Raw genomic sequence first — 25075 nt, forward strand, 5'->3', positions numbered from 1 at the left:
GATTCCATGCAGCGGTGGCAAACTAAAGTGTCCTTTTGAGTTTTCCTTTCATTGATAAATTTTGCTTTTTATTTAAATTAGGCTTTGGTTTTTTTTTGTTTGACATTAAACGACAATCATAATATTTCTGCTGATGCTCTCCTTGCACTATGTTGCCTTAGAGATATTTTTCAAATGTTTGCCATAAAGCAATATAATCTAAAAATTAACATAAAAGTTTAAATTGTTATAAACCGATCTCTCTGTGTTGAGGAGTAGAGTTAGACAGTTACGTATATCAGATAAGGTTAATTTCCACAGTTTGTCGCCCTCTATAAGTCCGAGTTTTATACATGCTGTTTGATAGGTTGGCACGACCTTTAAATGTCAAGAGACTTTGGAAATATGTTAGACCAGGAAAATATTCTAAATAAATTCTTAACTCACAAAAATCAGATTAGCTATTAGGATGAATATTGTATATTCTACTGAGAGGGATTCTCAGGGATTCTCTTCCCGGGATTCTTTCTCAATCCCGGGATACCTTGTAACCTCTTGTACTCATTTTCTTTGGCCTCTACTTCACATTCATTCCTCTACTTTTTTCCTTGGTAATTTCTTTCTAATAGGATGTTTGTGACCTACATTGTTGAACTTTGTCATTTTAAATGCTTAAATGCGGTCATGAAGAAGATTTCTCCAAATAATTTTTATATATTTTTTCCTCTTATTTTTCAATTTCTTTCTTATTGAATGTTCTTTGTTTGTTATTGTTTGAACTCATAACTTTGAATGTACGGTAATTATGTGCAATTACTCTTTAAGTTGATAGGTTTCTAAAGTAAATATACTTAAGTGAATTCATTTTAGCAGATGTTTGTCATTTCTCGATTTCAGTATGAACAAAAACCTTAAAGAAATCCCAAAATCAGGGCAGCGCCGAGCCTGATTGGTGCAAATGTCTTTTGAGTGTATTTATGTATCAATCAATAACAAAGCATACAACATGTAAAAATGAACAAATAAATAAAAAACTATTTAATCAAAATAAGCTTAACATCGATTAGAAGTTAAATTACAGGAATATTGGGCTTTTTTTTCTAGCAAATTGATTTTAAAGTAAATTTATGTCTAGTTTTTGAAAAAATATCACTTTCCTTAGATATAATTGCAAATTTACCAATGTCTCTTGACCTATACTGGATCTCAGGTAATTTTTCATTATTCTTAAATTTGAAAATGATCTCTCGGCTGAAACTGATTAAACGAAAGTAACTTCAAACTGAAAAAAAGTGTAAAGCTGGTTAAAAATCCTGTAAATACGGGAGGACACACATGCATGTATGTCCTCCTGTACGAGAGTAGCTGCACTCTCCCTCCTCCAGTTTTTCAGAAATGGAGCAGTTAATTTCATTTCAGTGATGAAAAAAGAAATTCTTTTCAGTCTTAAAGCATTTTAATACAGTAACAATAAATGAACAACTAAAATAAAATTGACAAAAGTGCTTTTACTGTAAAATTTAAAAAGAAAAAGCAGCTTTAGAATATTATTTAAAAATATACAAGCTTCTGTATCATGACTCACCTAACTGAGGGCCACCGAAATGTTAATTTCAAACATTATTTAACGGAAAAAAATATTCAGTGCATAAGACAGACCTATGACTAAAGCTGCAGTTTTAATAAAAAATAATGAATACATAAGTAAACATAATAACTTCATAGGGGCCGCCGACTAAGTTATTTATTTATTTATTTAATTGTAAAGTGAAGAAAATGCATGCACAACCGAAAGTTTTTTTTAATAGAGAAAAAGTTTAAATGCAGTGAGCAATTTTTAAAATATTCTTATCAAGTCATACCAGTAGGTCTTTGAATGCAAAAAACAAAAGTAAACCAAAACTTTATCCACAGATTTAGGACGCATGATATTAAAAAAATAAAAGAAAAACAAAGGTACACTGAAAAGTGCCTCATCAATGCAAAATGTTAAAAATATTTTTAATAAGGCTGAAAATATTTCGATTTCTAACAGAAAAAAATATTAGGCCAAAAGTTGATAATTACATTGTGAGAAAAAAAACACAAACAGTTTTGGGAAAGAAAAACTGGAGGGAGAGTTTTCAACATCATTTTCATCAATAAAAAATAAAATAAAAGAAGATAGGGACGTAGGCAAGAAAGGGGGGAGGAGGAAGGTCCCATATACTTATTCCTTCATTTTACGGCACCAAACGTAGCCTTGAAGTACGTTTTGAAAACTTTGATTTTAAGAGAATTCCGGGGAAGTTTCCAAAACTCATCCTTTAATCTAAGTCATCCTGTCATCCATCTTCATCAAAGGTGGCCTGAAATTACATGTATGGGAAACAAATTTGAAAGTCTAGGAGAGTGCAATCATCCAAGCCCTCAAGAAACGCCCCCCCCCCCCCCACACTCCATCATTAAAGATAGCTAAAATTCTGTTTCTAGGACTTCAGATTTTAAAATTTTCACGGGTCCTCAAAACACTTCTCAAACTAGCATTCCGAAAGGTCGTCTAAAAAAATGTTTTCATAGCTAATTGAAATTTCTCAGGCAACCCTCCTCACCAACAGCATTAATGATCGTCTAAAATTCGGTTTATGGCTTCAATTTCAAAATGTTAAAGAGGGAGTACTCTTAAAAAATCCTCTCCCAAACATCCTTAAAATTCAACTAAAAATACATTTTTGGAGTTTCAATTCCAAAAAAAAAAAAAAAAAAAAAACAGGTCCCTTAATGTTACCAAAGATGACATTTACTGTAATTGTTTTTTTTAAAGATTTCAATCTCGACAAAATTTCCAGAGAAAGTTACGAATATCTCTTTCCCCTAACATCACCAAAGAAAGCCTAAAAATCTAGAATTATGAAAAAATCTCGGGGAAGAGCTCCCGAACCACGGAAAAATGTTCGGGGAAGGTCCCCCAAATCTCTTATCCCCTTAGCATTAATAAAAATAGTCTAATATGCATTTTTAAGCCTGGGTAAATTAGAAAATTTTCCGGGAGTCCACATCGCACTCGCTTCTGACTTTAACATCACCAAAAATCGCCTAAAACTGAGTTTGTAAAGCGACATTTTCGGGGGAGAAATCGCTGGATCCCTTACCTCTGAGTACATGTTATGCTTATGATTTGGTCCAAGATAATCTCTCTTTGCATCATTTAAGATACATTTGAAATAATCAAGGGCCATCAACTTCATACCCCCCTTTTCCTCCTCTTTTTGATCTTACGACGGCCTTGATGGAAAGTTAAATTTTATGGGAGAATGTTTTCCCCCAATTTAAAGTATTTTTGATCGGTAAAGCTCAGCGTTTTTTTGACTCTGGCACCTTCGTGCACCACACAACCTTGCACATAGGGACGCAGTGGCCCTGCCCGAAATGCATGCAAAATTACAACTTTTGGAAACACAGATTATTATTGTCAATCTGCAGTACTTGAGATCAAGAATTAATTTGTCAGAAGCGAATCTTAGTTATTATCCATTTAAATAAATTTCGAAGTATAAACATTCTTTGACTCTAAATGGTTTGCAATGTCGAATGCTACACACCGTATTCTCTGTGGCCTCAGACACATGTAAATGTTTTAGCAGTTCTTATGCTGACACTGTGATTCTTTTTTCATTCATGTGTTTCCGTTCCTCTGCATTTAGTTCAGAGAGAACACTCAACCACTCTTTTGTTGACAACGCGGGACAATTGGTGGTCGTTTTTACATGTATAAGAATAAAGCAGCTCGAAGCATAAACTGGTAGTGAGGACAATCTATTGGTTTAAAAAAATAGTATTGATATTTTTGCATAATTTATAGCCTATGTCACTCAGTTAGAATGCACCTTTCATATACTGAAAGAATTTTTCAAATGGGTACAATGGTTCCAGAGATTACCTCGAACATATAAACACAAAAATCCGCTCTCTCTCTTTATAATATTAGTATAGATTTTAAGTAGCTTGAATGTTCTTTCGCTGCCTATAGGTTGGTTGTTTTTACATAACTTGAATGTTCTGCTTATGTGATTCAGGCTATGTAAAATAAACAACATACAGTTATGGAGGAACCTTTCATTATGATTAGACCGTTTGCTCCTTTGTTTTTAAGTAATTAGGGTACTATAATCACAATTTCAAGAAGAAATCATTATTTTTTAGATTAACTTTGATTCAGGGTTGCTATTTTGTCCACTTTTCTGCAAAAAGTCTGTGACGCCGGAAGAAATTGGACGAAATGAAAATCAACTGATTTTACGTCTAACGAATAAAATACATTTGTGCTTGAAAATTACATGATCTATTATCCAACGTTTTGTTGCACAAAAATTGCAAATTACTGCAGAATTCCTCAGATGACTTTTCGTCCAAAAGCTCACGCTTCTTTGCTTTGAAAAAGGTGTCCCTTGGTAAACATCAAAACACATGTCTGAAGTAATTTCTAATTTTTATGCATCAAAACGTTGGATAATTGATTAATTTGAATTTACATATGTTAAATAATTTAATTTATTGGTATGATGTAGTAAGATTAGTAGGTAGATAATTCTAATACATTATCCAAAGTCTGTTAATTAATTAATTAAAATAGAATGATTGTACACTTCAGAATCTAATTTTTAAAAAAATGTTAATTACACACCTGTGCAACTAATTTTAGATATTATTTTACTTAAAAGTATTAAAATTTAATGAAGTGAATAAGCAAAGGGAGTGTGATTACATTATTTTTTACCACTATAATAGGAATTAAGGGGATATCACACGAGAGAAATTACGGGACATCGCAACCGCAATAGGAACCGTCAACGCTATCTGGAACTGGTTTTTCGGAAGGGAAGTTGCCTACAGGGTTGCTGCCGGTTGCTCGCTTTGTTCACAACGGGGGCTACCATTTTTTAGTTTACATCCATGTGCTTGCGCTTGTTCATCGCTTTTTGTCAATTCTGCATTTGGTTACCACACTGCGTCGCTTTAATTTGACACTTATGGATGAAATTAGTAATCAAATACTTAATGCAGCTCTTGCAGCTTTAATTGTATGTGGGTTTGTGAAAAGATGGCAAAAAAAAAAAAGGAAATGATCAAGGCAATGATTTCAGAGCTATAGCATCAATTATTATTTCATGCAGTCTCCAAAGCTCATCCTGTAAAATTCATATTTGAGTTTTAACATTAATTTGTAGAACTTATGGTGAAAATTTCAGAAAACTTTTATTACTATTAATTGAATGTTTGATTTAAAGTGATACTCTTGTTACATTTAAAGAAGACATACAGAATATATGACTTCTCTAGGCTTATTTTTTCCCATAACTAATAAATTAAATCTTAATTTTAGATAGGAATTATTTGTCACTTATTGTCAGGTAAGAAGAAATTTTAATTCTAACGAATTATACCTAAATTCATAGCTAAAAACAAACATGAAAAATTAAAAAAAAAAGCCAGCAAACTCTGATCAATAGGCCTTTCATAATTATTTTTTTAAACTTCGAGTTCATAAATATATTGGAGATGTGCTAACACTTTAACTTACACAAATATACCGCCACTAGATACATATTGCATGTATCTAGTAACTGTGGCCGAGTTTATTAAAATAGTTCCAGACATTTAAAAATAAAGTGACGCTTTAAAAAAATGTAATGAAACAATGATGCGCATTTATACAAGCTATGCAAGCATTTATAATACACATAAGCTTAATACTGAGCAAATTAACGCTGCATTGAATATGAGTACGTCTCAATCAATATTTCAAATGTTAATAAAAATAACTTTATCATAAAATAATGCCAAACATAATTTTTGACATCTCAACAAAATATTACAATGTGCGTATCATTTTTAACAAATTCTTTGTATTATCATATTCTTTGATTTTCAGAGGGATTATTTTTCTTGAATGGAATAGAGTACATGTGTTACTACACAATCAAAATATTACTAAATAGGTGGAGCTAAAAGTAGAGTAAATATTTCACCATTTCACTTTGCCTCACATTCTCCTACATTTTAAGTATTTTCAAATGGTACGAACAACAGAGCAAATGTACCCATCAGTTTGAATTAAAAAAGAAAAGTACAGCTTCAATGCTATGATTTTTTAAAACAGTAATTTTCACGTAACTTTTTCAAGAATGGGGTGGTTTCCTCCAGTCAAAAGTAGTACTTTTATCACTAAAATTGATAGAACAAGCAAAAAAAAAAAAAAAAAAATAAATAACTTGGACCCAAAAATACTTTCATTTTCCCAACCGTTATTTTTTAATTAATTTTTTTAAATGTCTGATTTTTCAAACAAGGCGTGGTCTTGATGACGTCACAAATACACGTGAGTAAAGATGCGAATTAAATATTTTGCTCTGTGAATGTCAACACGAATGGCATTTCATCATTTGTGACGTCACACGACAGAAATGTAAACAATGAAAGCGCAACGATTTAAGTAATTTTTTAAAAATATTAAACAAAAACAAATTATTTAAAAAATGGTCAGATCCTATGTTTTTAAGCATGCTCTTTCAGAAAAAAATACGTTTAAAATTTTGGAAACGACTCCATTGTAACATTTGTGCAAAACAATTTTCAAAAACCCAATGAAACGAAAAACACCAATATAAATTAAGAAATGCATAAAATTCGCACTGATGTTAACTAACATATAAGTAGTAATTTAAATTCGAAATCAGATGCAAAACCAAAGATTAAATGTCGCTCATCCGTTTTTTAAAGTGTAACTAAAGATTTTTGAAACATAAAATAAATACAACAATAAAAGGAATCCACGATTGCAAATGCATTTTACAGTGACGCTGCCTGACGTCACGAAATTCCAGCGCCCTGATTGATTCCTTCGTAACTTGCCCAGAATTAAAGGCAATTTTTTTCTAGCGGAGGAAAAAGTTTGCTCCAATACGAGCAACTGCGAATTTCCATAGCACACGAGAATTTTGGAGCGATCGTTTGTGGAAGTGAGTAGAAAAACCAGTTCCGGAGAGCGTTACGGTTGCTATTGCGGTTGCGATGTCCTGTAATTTCTCTCGTGTGATATCTCCTTTAAACTCAATGGAACTGTCACATTAAATGCTTGGAAAACCAAGATATTTTCTTGAAAATTATCAATAAACATGAAGACGAAATAGTAAACAAAGAACATAATAATATTGGGTTAAAGAATATAATTAATAATATTAGGTTATATAAAGAAGTAAAACATCTAATAACTCTTTTGAAACCCTTGAATATTTCATTAGATGTGCCACAAAGAAATTTCATACCTAATGAATTTTTGACACTTTTGAAAGCTAAAGATCTAAATTTCATAGTAAGTTCCTACAGAAAAGATTTGATAACTGCACCACCACATCATATGTTGCATCAGAAACACGTGATTGAAGAAATAGCAAGAAATTGGCTGAATGACATTGATAAAAATATCTTTCCATTTTTCCAATGCTAGTTATATTTTCTATTAAAACCAGGGCTAGAAAAATCTTTAAAATTTTATATGCCCTGTCGGGCATGTTTGTCTAAATAATACATGCCCAAAGAGAAATTTTACATGCTTGGTTTTTTTGGTACAGATGTGATATACCCCCCCCCCCCCTTGGCGAGGATAGAATTTTTAGCTCATTTCGAAAATCGCCAACGTTGGCAATAAAACTTTTTCCGGTAGCCCTAGTAACCCTGCAGAATATACCTGGGAAGTACAGATGTGAACTAATTCTTTTCGCACGTGTGTCCGTGGAGGTAGGCGCACATATGTTCCGCTCTTAGGGGGATTTTACGACGTGGTGTTGTTTCGTGCAATATACCTTACAGGAATGCTTATTTTGTGTTAGTTTAAATTCAGTAGTTGTGTTTTGAAGTAAAAACATTAGAAAATGCCAGTTTCTTCAAACTTGAAGGTTAATTAAAAGTTAACTCCAACGTGGTGTGTATCTGTAACGTGCCATTGTCATATGATGTATTGTTTTAGACTGAGTGTGAATATTTATACCATATAAAAAGGTAAGTTCTTTATTTTAGAATTCAAAAAAAAACTTCTCACTTCCAAAATTCTTTGTTTTTACAAATCCTTGAGGGGTTCTTGTAGTATACATAACTGTGATCATACTCCGACTGTAATGTATATTAACAGTCGGAGGGATAACGGACCGAGCGGAGCGAGGTCCTGGCGAGCCAGAGGTCTCATAGTACTTTCGTAATGAGACCGAGGCAGGGCCGGCGAGCCGAGGTCTCATTACGAAAGTACTATGAGACCGAGGGCTCGTATCCCGGAGAAATGATGAAAAAAAAATTAATGCATTAATTTCGACTTGTAATTAATACAATAATTTATTTCATTGTATTTTAATATGTTTACAAAAAACCCCGGCCCTGTACATTTTTGAAGCATATATTCGTGATGCTTTTTGTTGTGCTTTTATGTTGTTTTTATATATGTTTTTATATATATTGTGTTCTGAAGTGCTTTGATCATGTTTTCTTATCTGATTTTTTCCTGTTGGCGCTAAAAAAGCATCGCTAAGAACGATGTATGACATATGTCGTCATACATCGTTTTCTTGGCGCCGCTTTCTTGGCGCCAACAGGAAAAAGTCGCCAAGAGTGGGGTATATCACATCAGTTCCGTTTTTTTTTATTGTATAATACCAAAAATATTTGAATGTCATATAGCATTAATCAGACAAAAAATTTGACAGCTTTTTTATGTATCTGAATCAAGAATTATTTCAATACAAAACAGAAATAGAAGTTTAAAGAAATAGTACATAATAAGTCACCATTAAAATTACCAATACTCTATTAAGAACTATAATAATTACATGCCCAGCAAAGCATGTAAAGGTTAAAAGATTCAGGTCCAATCGGAATTTTTATATGCCCCGGGCATGTCTGGCAATATAATTTTCGAGCCTTGATTAAAACATCTGCATTTCTAGAAACCAATGAGTACTTATATTTTTCTAATACAATAATAGACACAATCTATCACCTGCAGAATGGTGGGAATCACTGAAGAGATACAGTGAAATAAAAAGTATTTCCCAATTTGCATGTGTCAACTTTTTCATTGAATAGCCTCATCAGCAAGAATTGACCTTATTTTTTCAAATTTTGTCATGATAGAAAGCAAACTTAGAAACAGGCTTGAACTACAAACTGCATCAAAAATGGTAATGGCTCATGAAAGCTTAAATTCTAAGTTTAAACATCTTACTGGTGAAGCATCTGGCAATTATTAAATATTTTTCAATGTATGAGCATTACATATCATAATAAAACATCACAATATGTCATTTATGCATTGCTGCATTTTTCTCTTCTTATTACTCTGCATCATTTAATAATTTTAACTTAAAATTTTTTTTATTGATAAATTTTTCAAGTTTTTATTGATTTCACTTCATAGTAAAATATTTATGTAAGCAGCATAATACGTTATACGCAGCAGGATACGTAAATGTCTTTACATAGCAAAATATTACATAAAACATAAACATTACATAACTCATGTAGACTGCACGTTTTTATGGATATGTTAATATCATACAACTTAGGAAAAATTACTACTTTAGTAAGGTTGTGGGAACTTGGAACAGCTTACCGGAAGAGGGTATAATGAGCAAGGTAGTAGTAGCTTTAAAAGGGTTACTATTCTTCATTGAGGACTAATAAATTTCTTGGACCAGCCAGGCTGGGCTCAGAGCCTGTTGCTGGTCATCACATTTGTATTACACAGGGGTCTGTCCAGGTTTTTTCACAGGGTCCGTTTTTTGTGAAAAATCAAATAATTTTGTGAAAAATGAATTAATTTTGTGAAAAACCAAAAAATTTCGCGAAAAACCAAAAAATTTCGCAAAAAAAAAAAAAAATAATAATTTTTTTTTTTTGTTTTTTGTTAAAACGAAATTTTAGAATTTAGAGATGGCACAAACTGCATCAATTAAACTTAAAGTTGAGTGTTTTCCTCTTCTACGTTGAGAAAATCGTTCTGGATTTTTTTTCTGATATTTGGCGGGGGGGGGGGGGGGGGCATCGCTCTTTCAAGTACCAATATTTATCTACCATTCTACATTATGTTAAATTATACTAGATATATTTCTGTACAGTACTTAAAATAATTGTAACAAAAATATAAATAAATAAAATAAAATTCAAAATAGGGTCCATCATTCAACTTTTTGACCCAAGACACTCTTAAAAAGCACAGAATTTGGTTTAAAACTTCTAAATTCCGTGATTTTAACAAAAATAAAAAAATATTTCAATCGTTTACCTCTTAACAAAGCGTAATAATCATTAAAAATTCGAAAAATCGGATTCCCATAGCGGATGCAAAGAGATCGCAATTCTCAAAGTGAAGGCATCAAAAGTATAAAAACAGCTTGTAAAAGAAATATTTTTGATAAAATTATTTTAAAATTGCATTTTAGAGTCCTATAATAAACATATCATTAATATCTGTGGACACAGTTGACCCAAAAAATAAAATAAAATAAACCATCTATTTAGCATTTTAAGTTTTGACTCATAACAGAAAATGGAATTTTGCTTTAAAAACTTGAAATGAGAGTTCTAACAGAAATAAAGAGACTTTTCATTTATTTGAATCCTAATAAAGCGAAGTTAGCTTGAAAAAAGAACAAAATGTGATTCTCATATCATCGGATGTTAAAAGATTGCATTTTTCAAAAAGTAGACATCTAAAGAAAAAAAACGGTAATTAAAAGAGTTTATTTAAAGTTAATCATCCTTGTTAGCATCGAAAAATCAAAACCCATATAAATTTCTCCCAAAATAACAATTAAACATCGCACCGCACCGTAAAAACGCAAATATTGACAAGCTGGCAAAATGATGAGAATATTTTCTAATCAAGTCATTATAAAGGTTCAAAAGTTGTGATAATTTTGAAGTTGGTAACACTATCTGAAGCGATCATATTTTTTCCTCACCCTTACTATCCCTTTGCAGTTCTAAGTTCATTTCACAGATATATATTATTATTGTTTATTAAATCATGAGGGAGAAAAGTGCTTACCAATGCTTTTTCAGAAAAGTTTACAAAAACAACGCTGCTAATTAGCTGTGATAAAACAGACAACCATTATATTTATTTGGCAGTGGCCATTTTTTATCGCTTGCAGCATTCCAAGAGTGCCGATATTTTTTTTTTTTTTCAAAATTAGCCGATTTTGTGTAAGCTGATCCCTCTACTTCGACTTAAAAAAAGGTTCCAAAAATTATCGGTTTATACACAGAAATATGCGTTATTTTGCTTTCAGATTTGCTCTTTCAACAGGGCCGTAGCCAGGGGTAGGCCAGGGGAGGCGCCGCCTGCCCTGAGAGAAGTTTCGCCTCCCCTAAGCTACTAAACTTTTTTTTTAAGCGAAGAAGTTTTTTGCTGTGTCCGTAAAATGAAATAATTTCAATGTCAAAAATTGAATTGCTAAAAAATTCCTCTTTGAATCACATCTGAGTTATCGAAATTCCTTCTTGGCTACCTCGGAATGGAATTAGCCTGAAGTCTCTATACCCTGCCGAAGAAAGGTTTCCAGAAAAATTACCAGAGGGATATACTAAAGACTCCCCGTTGTTCAGGGTTTGCTGTCGTCGTCGTCCAGTAGCAGCAAAACTATCAGTACATTGTAAAGGCTGTCGGCGACAGAGGTCTTTTTTGGGACTGATTAGCTTTGAGCCTAAGGAGATTTGTCGTTGACGTTGACCCCACCTCCTCACCCCTGTTGTGCCTTCGAAGTCTGGTCCCCCTCCCTTTTTTGTTGCTATGTCTCTAGTTCCGAGAAGTAGTCGGTGGATGACTAAAAACACGTGCTTATAACTTTCGGTTTGCTTATTGCTTCGAAAGGGAACAAATGAGAACTTTGACAGAAATGTTTCCGTCTCCTTTTTGAGTTCAAGTTGATTAATTACATACTGCATCACAGAGGTAAGAAGTTACTGCTTCATAAAAAGAAATTATTGGTCTCTTTTTTTTTTTTAAATATATTAGTGGGTATGTCCCATTTTAACGTTTATGTGCTTTAACTTAAAAAAAAAAAAAAAAAAAAAAAAAAAAAAATCTGTCGTTGTAACGTTTATCGATGCAATTGTGTTTTAGGATACTGTTATTTGATACTTTTAAACATTTAACTATATTAGCAGGATGAAATCTGCTGTCCATATAACTTGTGTTGATAAATTTATCCATAGTAAAAAATATACTTAAACATATCATCGTCGCCTCAGAGCAACAGTAAGATATCTAATCCCAGAAATAACACTAAGATATCTTACTCTTTCTGTGTGGCGACGATATGCTATTCTGGAATAACATTTAAGAATAATCAATCTGATGTAATGATAAAAATTACTTGACTGGTTAACTCTTAAAATAATTTTTAAACGGAAGAAAAATATTCAGTCTAAAAAAGAAATCACTGTAAGCTTCAGTTTAAAACACGAATGCTTAAAAAACATTACAGGACACAGGGCCTGCTTTACAAGAAATTAAAAATATTGCAATGAAAAATTACACTGGTAGTTCTTAATGGTAAAAAATGAAAGTAAAACAAAACTTTGTAATGAAATTTTGGTGACATGGCTTTAAAATTAAATAAAATGAGATACGTTATCGCAGAGAACACGGCCTAATCGAAAGCAGGAAAAGTTTAGTACTTTGTAGTGATAACTTGCAGGTATCACTGCAAAATACTACCACAATAAAAAAATAAGATTTCTGAATAAAAATTTCAAATAAATAAAAGTATTAGTGAGGAAATTTAATATTTCTAATAAAAATTTGAAAAATGTACAGTTTTCAAAACATTCTAATTTTTCCTTTCGAAAAAAAAAGGGGGGGGGTGGCTGTTTTCTTCAACAGTTCATTTTTAAAACACGTAAGAAAATAAGGACATAGCCAAGCGTTTTTAAATTTAACGTAGCCAAGATTTTTTTTTTTCGAGAATGCCTCATGTGCTTACACTAAAGAGACAATCACATTTATTTTGCATAGAAGATGTTAGACAATTCCTTGAAAATGGAAACCTTTATAAAAAAAGTGAAGGGGAAAATATCTTCCGCGACTTAAAATGTTTTCTCTCCGTGTCCAAAGAGACGAAAATAATCTTTTCATTTGGATCATTTTCCCTTTTTGAAAGAACAGTGCTACTGCTAATGAAACCAATCAAGGGGTGTAAGGATGAACTTACGAGCGGTCTGTGAGACTGCCCCTCCCGTTAGGGGTTAAAGCAAGGTCCAATAAGGGACCACCTCTCTTAACGACAGCTTTTCACCAGAACGAAGGGTGGTCATTTGAGAGAGGTTTCTCTTTATTTGAGCACGAAATACAGGGAAGAGTTATTTTTTAAAGATTTAGCTTTACCATTAATTGCATTTTGGCCCTATTTAGATGGGCAATTTAATCTGAGTTATTTGCTGAAGTACCTAAGTATTTTGAACTTTCACTTTTTACCAAGTTCCACTACCTGCTTGCTGTGTTCAGAGGCTTTGAATAATGGATAAATTTGTCATTCGGAAAAGTTCAACAATTGCTCAAAAGGAGCCCAGTGTTAGTGTAGCTTCTAAAGAATTAAAAAAACATATTACCACTTCTGATGTAAATGATGCCAGTGATATATCTGTGAAAGGAGGAAATATAGTTCAGCATAATCTTCCTACGTATCCTAAAAACAAGGAAAACCGTTGTTTTCACGCTAATTGGTTTCAAAAGTATGAATGGTTAGAATATTCCAAAATTAGAGATGCTGCATTTTGCTATCCTTGCAGACAGTTTCTTCCTTCTGGTACAAAAGAAAATGCTTTCACTTCAACAGGATTCCGAAATTGGAAAATGGCAATGAGCAAGGAAAAGGGTTTTTCGAAACATGCTTCTTCAGAAGTTCATATCTCTGCAATGATGATGTGGAGAGAGAAACTATGCCGTGAAGAGAAAGGTTTAGCAGTTTCTACATTAATTAACAATGATGTGTTGGAAAGACATCGATATTACGTCAAATCCATTATTGAGGTTATTCAGTTTCTTGTACTCAATGAATTAGCTTTTCGTGGTACATATAACATTGAAGAGCATCAAGAGAGCAGTTTGTTTAGGAATCTCTTCGAGTTTACTTTGAAGAAAGATGAAAAGTTAGCTGCCTGTGCAAACCACATTCCCCGAAATTGCACTTATTTATCCCCTGAAATTCAAAATAACATTATACGTATAATGGCTGAACTTGTGACCGAAAGTGTCGCTAATGATGTTCGAAATGCTGATGTTCCATGGTTTAGTATTTTAGAGGATGGCACTAAAGATAAAAATAACAAAGAAAATGTTGCCATAGGGGTTCGCTATGTTAAAGACGGTCGCATTGAAGAATCAATATTAACAATTAAGACATGTACCGATTGTGATGCAAAATCATTTGTTGACTTGACGCTGAAAACTTTTACTAACTGTGGATTGGATACTTCTCATATTTTGAGCCAGTGTTACGATGGAGCGGCAGTGATGAGCGGTGATAAAAATGGAGTGCAAACATTGATTCAAAAGGAATTGAACCGAACAATTCCGTATGTTCATTGCTCTAATCATAGGTTGCACTTAGTACTAATGAAAGCAGTTAAAGGTATATCAGAAATAACTTATTATTTCGACACATGCTCTATGCTCTATAAATTTCTGAAAAGAGGAAGTATCTCCAAGTTTTATCAGGGTCAATCGCTATGCCGCCTTTTGGAGCAAAGATGGAGTGGGCATCTAGATACCACAAGATTGGTAGTATCTAATTACAAACTAATAATACAGGCATTAGAGGAAGTATCGAGAAGCAAGGATATTGACTGCGATTATGTCGTTGAAGCTCTAGGACTTATCACTATGATCCGGTCCGAAGAGTTTATATTTTGTATGATAATTATGAAAAAAATATTGGAGACTATTCAGCCAGCTGATAAGATTTTTCAGTCACATGAAGCAAGCTTAAAAGACTCTTATACTGTAACAAAATCTCTGATGGACACTTTAGAAAGTTACAGGAATGACGAGACTTATGTAGAAATTAAGAGCAAGATTGAGGAAGAATTCAGCCCAGTGAGCAGCGAAAATGCAAACAAAAGGCGCCGCAAAATAAATCCAACACTTCACAATTATGTAGTGTACGAAAAGATAGGAGAACCGTCAACTGATGATGCTACAGAAAACAAATTTAAAATATTATTCTTCGAAGTGCTTGATCTCATTTTAAATGAAATGAAAAGAAGGTTTCTCAACAACAACGATCTCTTACTAGCACTCAACAGTATTGATGATAAAGAAATTATTTCATTAAAGGACATAAAACCTCTCTCAGTGTTAGGCATAGAAATACCTTCCGAAGAAATTTCCGTTGTAAATAATTTTTTAAAAAAACAAAAAGCGACAAAGAAAGATGTAAACGTTTTTAATGAAATCTTTCAGCAGAGAATAGCATTTGAGGACACTTATAGTTTGCTGGCTACTGCAAAAACCTTCGGCTGTAGTACGGCAACTTGTGAATCATCATTCTCCACACTTACAAGAATTAATCGCCCGCAACGCTTGTCAATGTGTCACCAAAGGATGTCAGATTTAACCCTTCTTGCTTTTGAGAAATCTCGCACTAAAAATCTTGATATTGATGTAGTGCTGAAAAAATTTAACGATAGCTCATCTCGACGCTTACAATTGTTTTAACAGTTATTTTGGCAGCAAAAAAAAAAGCGCATTTCTCATGCAAAGTTAAGGTATGCATTTAGCAGTCGATAGTTTTTACGTTACTTTAACATGTTCACATTCTACTAGTTGTTTAATGATAATTTATGAAGAATGTAGTTATTTTCAAATGATTTTTTTAATTTAAGATGTATAGAAAGGTCCATATGCATATATGCATATGTTTTCATAATTTATAGCTTTGCGTAAAAAGTGACTCTTCAATGCTCATGTAAATTTCATGTGGATTTAATTATATGTAGGCCCATATGTCTAATCTTTCAGTTTATTAAATGAAATCAATTCACTATTTCACTAATTTCTTATATGTGTGAAATTATATGCTGTGTATTTTTATTTAATTACCTACTAGTCACGTATTGCTTACTTGTTGCCATGGTGATTATGAAAATTATTATTGCACAGCAGTTGAAAATAAAAAAGTTTAAAGGCCAATATAGAGCTTCTGTAATTATAATCAGTATAAAGAAGTTGAATTAAATCACGTTAATGCTATATTGTGTTTTTTCTCTGCCTTTCAATAACTGTTATTAGTTAAATTGGTCACTTTTATTAAAATTAATATATAGTATGTACTATTGCGCAAAGATATTCCTGTGTGTTCCGGCATCAAACCAAAATACTCCACCCCCATTATATGTATTATTATTATTATTATTATTACTTGCCTGTCCAAAAAATATTTTGGCCTACCCTGGACATTTATCCTGGCTACGGCCCTGTCTTTCAATAAACAATTTGACAGATCCGATCTTGTTTATCAGAATTTTGTGAAGGGTCCGTTTTGTTTGATCGGGATTTTGTGAAAGGTCCGTTTTGTTTGATCGGAATTTTGTGAAAGGTCCGTTTTGGTTGATCAGATTTTTGTGAAGGGTCCGTTAACGGACCCAAATATCCTCTGGCCAGACCCCTGTTACAGGAGCAGATATCACGGTAACATTTTCTACATTAATATCAATTAGTTTTTTCTTTTTATGACTTTTAATATTTTGAAACTTCAACTTTTTAAAACTTTTTATTTCTACTTTTTAATTTTATTAACATATTTATTATGCGCAATGAAACTCCCGTATCACAGATAATCATCTTAAAATGTAGTGCATAGTTTACTTTCGGTTAAAGGTGTTTGTTTTTATAAATGCTATTGCATGCATTATAAATTATTAATAGTCATTTGCTTTATACACACTTACATAAATTTCAATCGATCTTATTTTTTTCATTTTCACATAAAAATATTTTACGATCAACTGTTTGGATATACATTTCTGTATGCTATTAAGAACTTTCAATTTACTGAAGAAGTGGATGAAATGGACAAAATGATATTTTGTCCGGGGTGGTTTTTTCCGGGATGGACATTAAATTCCAGGATTCAAACCCCATGGTAGTGGGTCTGTTGGGTTTCTACAGAAAACTGAAAACTATAACCACACTATAATAACAAATTCAAAATAATGCGGTTGCCACTCACAGCTTTCTCTTCCTAATTTCCCGCCATGAAAGTAGACACCATGGAGTGGACACATATTTTGTGCTTCGAAGTGGTGAATTTCCCTCGTTCGGAAGCTTCTCTTCTGTGCTATGGGCGCGTTTAATTCTCGACTTCGGTTGGTTGCCCCGTTTCGACCGGTCGGGGCTGTGACGTCGCAGCCTTGCGCAATGGAGCAATATGAAATATTGGAATTTAGAAGTTCATAATCTGATTCAAATTCCACTTATCGTCTTCTATTTCTTCCGAAGATGATATTCTGCTTTGTATTGATGTGAGGGAGAAAATTCCAAGCATGGAAGGTTATTTTGAAGACGTTGAGAGCCAAATGAGTGATGGGGTATTTAAAAGCCATTTTCGTCTGCACATACATACCACGGAAATAATTGAAAATAAAGTATGGAGTGTTTCATATTTATCTAACTATGAAAACTCATGTATTATTGATAGAGATGCAAAAAAACCCTCAGTTTTGGAACAAGGAGAATAAACCTGGGAATTTTGGGGAATAAACATTTTGGAAGTAAACAAACTATGTTTTTTCACGTTGATTCTGGGCTAATATGTAAGATTTTTTCAGATGATATCATTGCTAAAACTTCTTTTATATTCTCAATACAAAATGAGCAATTTAAAATTGAAATCGAATTAAAACTAAAATTATGCTTGTTGAACTTTTCTTTTTTTGGAAAGAAATCCAAATTGTTGGTTGCTCAAAAATAATTACGTAATCAACCCTTGCTTAAGTGGAATGATATGACTTATCTCAGTGATAATATTAAAGAATGCTAATTATACTAATATATTATTTCATGGTTAATTACAGATTGGTAGCGTTGAAAAAATATTCAACATTCAAATTTATCTGTTAAATAATTTTAAAAAATCAGTTCAGTTAGCTATTCAGTAAATTTGGTATAATTTTTCTAGAAAAAAATGTAACGTAACTTGCATTTACAACAGGAAAAAGCATTAAAACTTATGAAATCGTGCAGAGAATAAGTTAAAATCTAAGCAAAGTTTTCTTTTATTTCACTTATTTGAACTTTTCCAAGAGTTTTCAAGATTTCCTTCAAAAAATCCCGGGAATAAATCCGGTTTTTTCCTCTCCTTGTAACTCCAAATATTGAGTACCTATTTTATTGTACCCCCCCCCCCCCGTACAAAACAAACAAAGCAAAAAAAAAAAAAAATCAAAGAGAAACTTCATAACGTCAATATCAGGGCCCCTTACGTACATTACAGAGAAAATACACGCTCAATATATATATATATATATATATATATATATATATATATATATATATATAAAATTAATATTATTATAATTATAATACAAGTGAAGAATATTGAAAAGACCAAACCCCAAAAGCACATAGATGCGCAATGCAGCAAAACTAAAAAGCCAAGTAAATATATAAAATATACAAGCCAAATAACAAGTTTTAAACAATTTTTAAGAATAATAATGATGAGGAAAAGAAAAATACAAGCAGCAAAATTAATAGAAAAAGTTGAAAGATTTAATCAAGAGCTCATCAGCCGTGGAGGATTCAATAAGTATGGTCAAAAGACCAAAAATTAAACTACAAACTAAAAAGAGGGTGTTTAAGCTCCAGTATATGCACGACAGAATATCATATTGAGCAAACGCACCACATGGTAAACTACATACAATAAACAAGAACTTAAACCTAAAATTAAGATCTTAAATTTAATTCTAACTATCAAATTTCAACGCAAATAGAGCAGAATCACGGAGGAGACGGTTACATTTGAGGCAGTGAGAAGCAAAGGAATGCAAGTGGCAAAATTAAAAATTTGGAGATAACCAGTACACATAATAGGTGAACCCTTCCTATGTCTTGGGGCAAGAGATAGTACTAGTAGCCCTGGTAGGTGCTGCTGTATAGCATGATTTAGAAAAAAAATCAATGAAAGTCTACCTAGGCTATACGCGTTTTACTCAAAACTTGAAAATGTCCACCTACATCCCTTTGCTTCTCACAGCCTCATATGAGCCAAGGACGAATTTTACACAAAATGCATTTGCAATTTATACATGTCTTGCAATGTAACTTTTCGTTACACCGTGATGGAGTACTCTTTAACCAGTAGAACAAATAGATAAATAACATTCCATTTGGTATCATTTTTGAACCGTTTCAAAACTGGAAGCCATATTTGAATTAGGCAGTGATTAAGGAGTCCGCTGCCTATAATGCCATAAGCCTTATAAATGCGACTTTTACGTAATTATAAGTTTTTATATAGCTTTATCACTGCATTGCTTTTTTAAAAATAGCGATAGGGAGTAAAAATCATTAAGTATTTTATTTATTATTTTATATACGAAGTTACTCAAGGAAAAATATTTTTGTATTTCCACACGAGTAATTAACAACTTGTTGAAATATTGTTTTTTAAAAATACAAACTTAAAATTATAACTTCAATGAAACAGAAATATTTTCAATTATTTATTTTTCAGTATTTTAATATACTACTATGAAGAAATTCGCAAGAAAAATAACAGTATTCAACTACAAAAGAGCAACATATCGCAATAATGCGTGAAATAATTTTAAATATGATAAAACATTTAGTAGGTTGTTTGTTTTATTTCTTACTTGAAATTAATTGAATATTACTATACAACTTGACTTATCCTGACTTTAAGCTGACATCTTACTGTAGTTCAAAGGGACAGATTATCTTATTTAAACTCTATCTTAATAATTTTATATGCAACGCATTTTAAATTTTCGCAATCTGTACAGTTAAATATTAATTATTACAAGAGCTAATTTTTATAAAGGACGCACGTCCCCCAACTCTGGTATATAGTATACATCTGAGAAACAGTTAATTGAAAAACAGAAACCTAATGTGCTTGAGATCAAAACTCTTTCTGTTAACCTTTAAAAAAAAAAAAAAAAAAAAAAAACATATCTTAAAATGTTAAATATTATATGTTTTCAGTGCGCTTCCGTTCAGGTTATTTTCATTTACAGTACAACTTCATTTTTTCGAACTAGCGGAGACCAAAGGAAATCCGGATAACGAAAATCCGGTTAATTTGTAAAACACATTCGTAAATAAGCAGACATCTTTTATAACAGCAAAAAAACGCTGTAACAAAATTACATAGGATTGATACTCGCAAACACTTAACCATTCATAGTTCAGCTGCTGTGATGTAGGAATTAGAGATGAGACGGGCTCAGCCCGTGCCCGACAGCCCGAGCACGAGCCCGGGCCCGAAACGGGCTCGGGCTCTAGAACCGAAAATAGGTTTCGGGCTCGGGCTCAAGCACAGATATTCAATCGCCAATCCCCATACAAATTCAAAGCAAATAAACATTTTCCTACTGTGAGAAAATGAAAGGAACATTTAAATCAGTTCAATCAATGTCAAATTTACCTCCCCCCCTTCCCAAAAAAATTAATTAATTAACGCTTATTTATAGTGTTTTTTGCGATTGCTATTGGAATATATGTCATACTGTAATGCATTTGAAGTGGAGCATTTTAAGAAAATTTAGAAACTTCTGTTAATGAAGAACATTTGACGTAACATTTTCCATTAACAGGGATATCATGTCAGACTGTAGAAGGCTCAATTTTTGATACAAGAAAGTTTCCTTCGGGCTCGGATTTTGGTACGAGACAATATCACTCGGGCTCGGGCGGGCTCGGTTACAAATTTTCGGGCTCGGGCTCTCAAAAATGAGCCCGAACTTATCTCTAGTAGGAATGACACTACAAACATGCCATGTTGTTTATTAGATAGCTATAATTTATTGCACGACCTATGCAGGAGTTGTGTATTTAATCAAAATAAAGAGCAAATATTTGGTACATTGACAGTTTCGTTCCGGCTGTCATAATTTAGAATTATATAATTTCAGTGAATATATTTTTTAACTTTAAAAATTTGATCTGGATAAGAAGAAGATCTGGATAAACGGGGGCAAGACAAACAACGTTCTACTGTAATTATAAATATGCATCAAAAGTACCAAAGAAAAATTCAAGTTTAGAGCCGTAAAAAATAGCTGATTTCTGACACATTGATTGACGTTGATGGTTTAAGCATATTTAAAATATTGTGTGGGTGGAAAAAATACATTGAAACTAAGTCGAAAATTTATCGTTTTAGTTCAATTTATTCTCAAAATAACCCTAGTATTTTCTAAAGAAAAATTGGCAGCCTCCCGAACTTTAAATTGAATCTCCATTATTATAGTGCGAGAGTTTTTTCCACAAATGAGAAAAATTATAAAATTCAACAAATTTGTGTTACAACATTCAAATTATATAATCAATGCCTTACCTGCTCTCCTAACGTCTTTAGCATTTAACCAAGATGATAAATAAGATGAAGATTGTTGGGGACCTCTTTTTCGTGGTCTTTCGCTCTCTTTCTGAATTCAGCTTCAAATAATTTTTTCGACATATCTTAAAATTGATTTAAAACTATACAAGATGAGCCAAAAATATCCTGAGAACGGAGTAAAAAGCAGAAAAAAAGTTCGTGGTACGAGCTAGAGAAGATACTATAAGATATAACAAGTATTGGTTACTAAGAGAAAACACATTCATGCTATTTACTGCGCCCTCCTACTCTCTAACTATCCTTCCCACTCTTAATCCACACTAAGCAAACTTTCTGCCAGCGCCTGCACAGCGTGTTTTTTTTTTCTTTTTTTTTGAGGTGGGGGGGGGGGGGGAAGGGGCTTCTAATAACTTGTCCTTTTTTAAAAAATTATCTTACAGGCAAAACCTTTCAATGCTTTTTAAAAACAAACCCGTTTCCAATACTTTGAAACTGGGACAGTTAAACATATTTATGCCTCACTAGCAGGTAGAGATATGCAAAAAAAAAAAAAAAAAAAAAAGAAAACAGATTTTGAGAGACGGGAATAAATCCGGAATTTTGGAGAGCATTGGGAATTCTAGGCGAAAACAAACTCCATGATTTCTCATTTTGATGCTGGGAGGGGGGGGGGAGGCAGTCCGCAGTCCCGGTTGAACATTACAGAAATCTGGCAAGCCGAAGCTTAGGTAAGTATGTTACGGATTTTAAGCTAAAATAACTTTTGTCTTTTAAATCACGGGGTGGACCATCTCAAATCTCGTTGCTAGAAACAGCATTGGGAAATTACTTTCCTAACAATTTTACGACTTGCAATTTACAGTTTATTTGTAGTTTGGGAAACCGTAAACATTTAAATGGTTCTAACTAAATACTGAATCCTGTCTACACTTTTTATCAGAAATGAGATGTATCAATTGTTGAATTTCTGCTAATGCTCGTTCATCGTGAGGGTTAGTTAAAATTTTAAAGTGTTCTAAATAAGATCGAGCTATTACTTCAAGTTTTATATGCTGAGAGCTTCGTATATACTCGTTCTTTCGCAAAGTTTTATTTTCCTAAATCTGTCACAGCTTTATCGAGGGTTCTGTGATACGTATTGTAGTGAAATATAATTTACAGTTTACAATGTTACAATTTTAAACTTGTTGTTTTTTTAGTAACTCTTGCATTTGCTTTTGGAAAGCAAACATTGATAAAGTCGAACTAATAATGAAGACAAAGTTTTTTTTGTACATATTTAGCTGCGCGTTTAAAAAAGTCTTTCTTAACAGTCGTCGGAAGTCTCCGAGACGCTGTGGTCTATTTCTTTTTCTATCGTGCTCATCTTAATTGTTTTCAGACTCATGTACTCGACGTTTTCTTACACGACATGCACGAAAGAAAGGCCTCAACGTCATGTACAGTCATAAAAAAAAGAAACACTTTAAATTATTCGGCCATTATACATGCTAGAAAGAAAAGAAAGGAGCCAACCGATATGGTTTGAAGTCTTCTTTAAAACTACGTAGGTAAAATCTTGATAAGGGGCCATTTACAAAGTAAAATTAGCACGAAGTCTTAATTTTCGAATGGGAACCCCTACTTTTTGCTACATAATTATGTGGAAACAGCAAGATGCAGCTTGGGTACGAAATTTCATTGCATTCCGTTCAGTAGAACAAAAGTTATTGACGAAAAACGATTTAGGGACCGCCATCAAATTTAAAATGCTTCTTTCAAGGTCACAGTTTATTAAATAACGGAATATAAGCAAAGAAAAGATCGAGGTTACCTAGCTCAATTTCATGATTTTTTTTTTTTAAAGTTCTCTTTTTTTTTCGTAATTCAATACTTTTTGGTCGACAATGTTACGACACAAAGCGATTTCCCAGACAACCACAAATATCTGTTAGACATCCAAAAAGATCCACCACATATCGAGATATCTGCTGGATATTTTAGTTATCTGGCAGACATCCAAGAATATCCAAGTCATGGATTTGGAGTTTCTAATATCTACTAGATATCCAGACTGTTACATGTTTTAGATATGGATATTCGGATATCCACTGGACATCTGGGAATATCCAAATCGTGGATTTGGATCTTTTCCACATCTGTGAGATATGCAGACTTTTACATGTTTCAGATATAGATATTTGGATATCCTGTAGATAACTATTCGATAACCTTCATGTTACATAGTAAATGTCTAGGATATATCTTTTTCAAGATATCTCTTAGATATTTGACTTATAGATATTGTAGGGTTTATTTACATTCAGACATCTGCGTGAAATTGTTTTATTTTCCATGTTTTAGTTAAAAAACAATATTTTTTATTGCATTGAAATGTGTGGCATAGTGTTAATTAACTGTAACTTAAACGCTTGAGGCCTCGTGCTCTCCACATTTTACAAAACGTGGTTAATCAGTCCGAATCGAGCAGCCACGCTACTTCTCTGGCTTCTTGTGTTCTGTTTTGAACGCAAACGATCGCTGTGCTCGATACTTTGAGTTTGTATTATGTATTAATTTGTATTAGTTTATTTCTTCATGTTATCGTGCATATATTTTTGATATACGTTGGTTTAATTTGCGTTTTAATTATTTTGAATTTTAGCTGTGATTTTATGCTTTGCTTTGCTTAATAATTCGTATTAATAAAATTTGTAGGTGAACAATTATTTAGCATCATTTCTTTTCAATCGTTATATTATGTTTTTGACATAACTATGTTCTTTTTTTAGCAAAACTAACATAATGGTTTAACGGTTGAAATTTTTTTCTAGCATAAACTTGTTTATTTTTGTATCATAACTAGCTAACTTCATGCGCCATGCGAAGGCAAGGCATAATTCAAAGATGGCTGGTCAAAGATCAGCTGTAGATACTAGTCTTCCCAATCTATTATTTTTTTTTTTATGTACAGTACTTGTTTATGTGTATGTAAATAAAGATCTTTGAGCTATTTCTGTCGGTTTCTCTAAATTTTTAATAAAAGGATTCATTTCACTGAAATATTTGTCATAAGATATAATTTTTATACATTATTAAATTGTTATACGATATAATTTTTCAGCTTCTCAAAAAGTAGAATGAAGTCAAGATTACAGTTCCAAACACAATGTACATAATTTGATTATGCAGGGTTAGAGAAACCTGAAAAAGCAGGGGGAGTACAGGAAATTCAAAAGTCCTGGAAATTTTAATAATCTTTTTACAACTCTGGAAAATGCAGGGAATTTTTATTAAATTGAAGTTGCAAAAACCAATGGCCAAATATGTAAACTTCCAAAAAGGAAAATAATAATTGAAAAAAGAGTTATCTCAAGAACAAAATAAAATTAAGAGATGGTAATTTTTACTTTGAAGTTTTTTTTTTTTTTTAATTTTGCTTTAGTACGTTTTTAACTGTCTAGCATAAAAGCAAACATTGTTTATTGCTTTGTTTGACATAA

The 25075-nt window shown here is 32.5% G+C and overlaps 1 long non-coding RNA gene across 1 annotated transcript in view; it reads right to left on the bottom strand.

Moving 5' to 3' along the window:
* LOC129231742 (uncharacterized) overlaps window positions 1-17179 on the bottom strand; it is a 51017-nt gene extending 33838 nt beyond the window's left edge. Inside the window, exon 1 of the long non-coding RNA XR_008581284.1 lies at window positions 16957-17179. This is a non-coding gene — a long non-coding RNA (uncharacterized LOC129231742). The remainder of the gene's footprint in view (window positions 1-16956) is intronic.
* Window positions 17180-25075: the final 7896 nt, after the last annotated feature.

The sequence above is a fragment of the Uloborus diversus genome, chromosome 10 (genome assembly GCF_026930045.1).
Source record: "Uloborus diversus isolate 005 chromosome 10, Udiv.v.3.1, whole genome shotgun sequence".
Classification (NCBI taxonomy): domain Eukaryota; kingdom Metazoa; phylum Arthropoda; class Arachnida; order Araneae; family Uloboridae; genus Uloborus; species Uloborus diversus.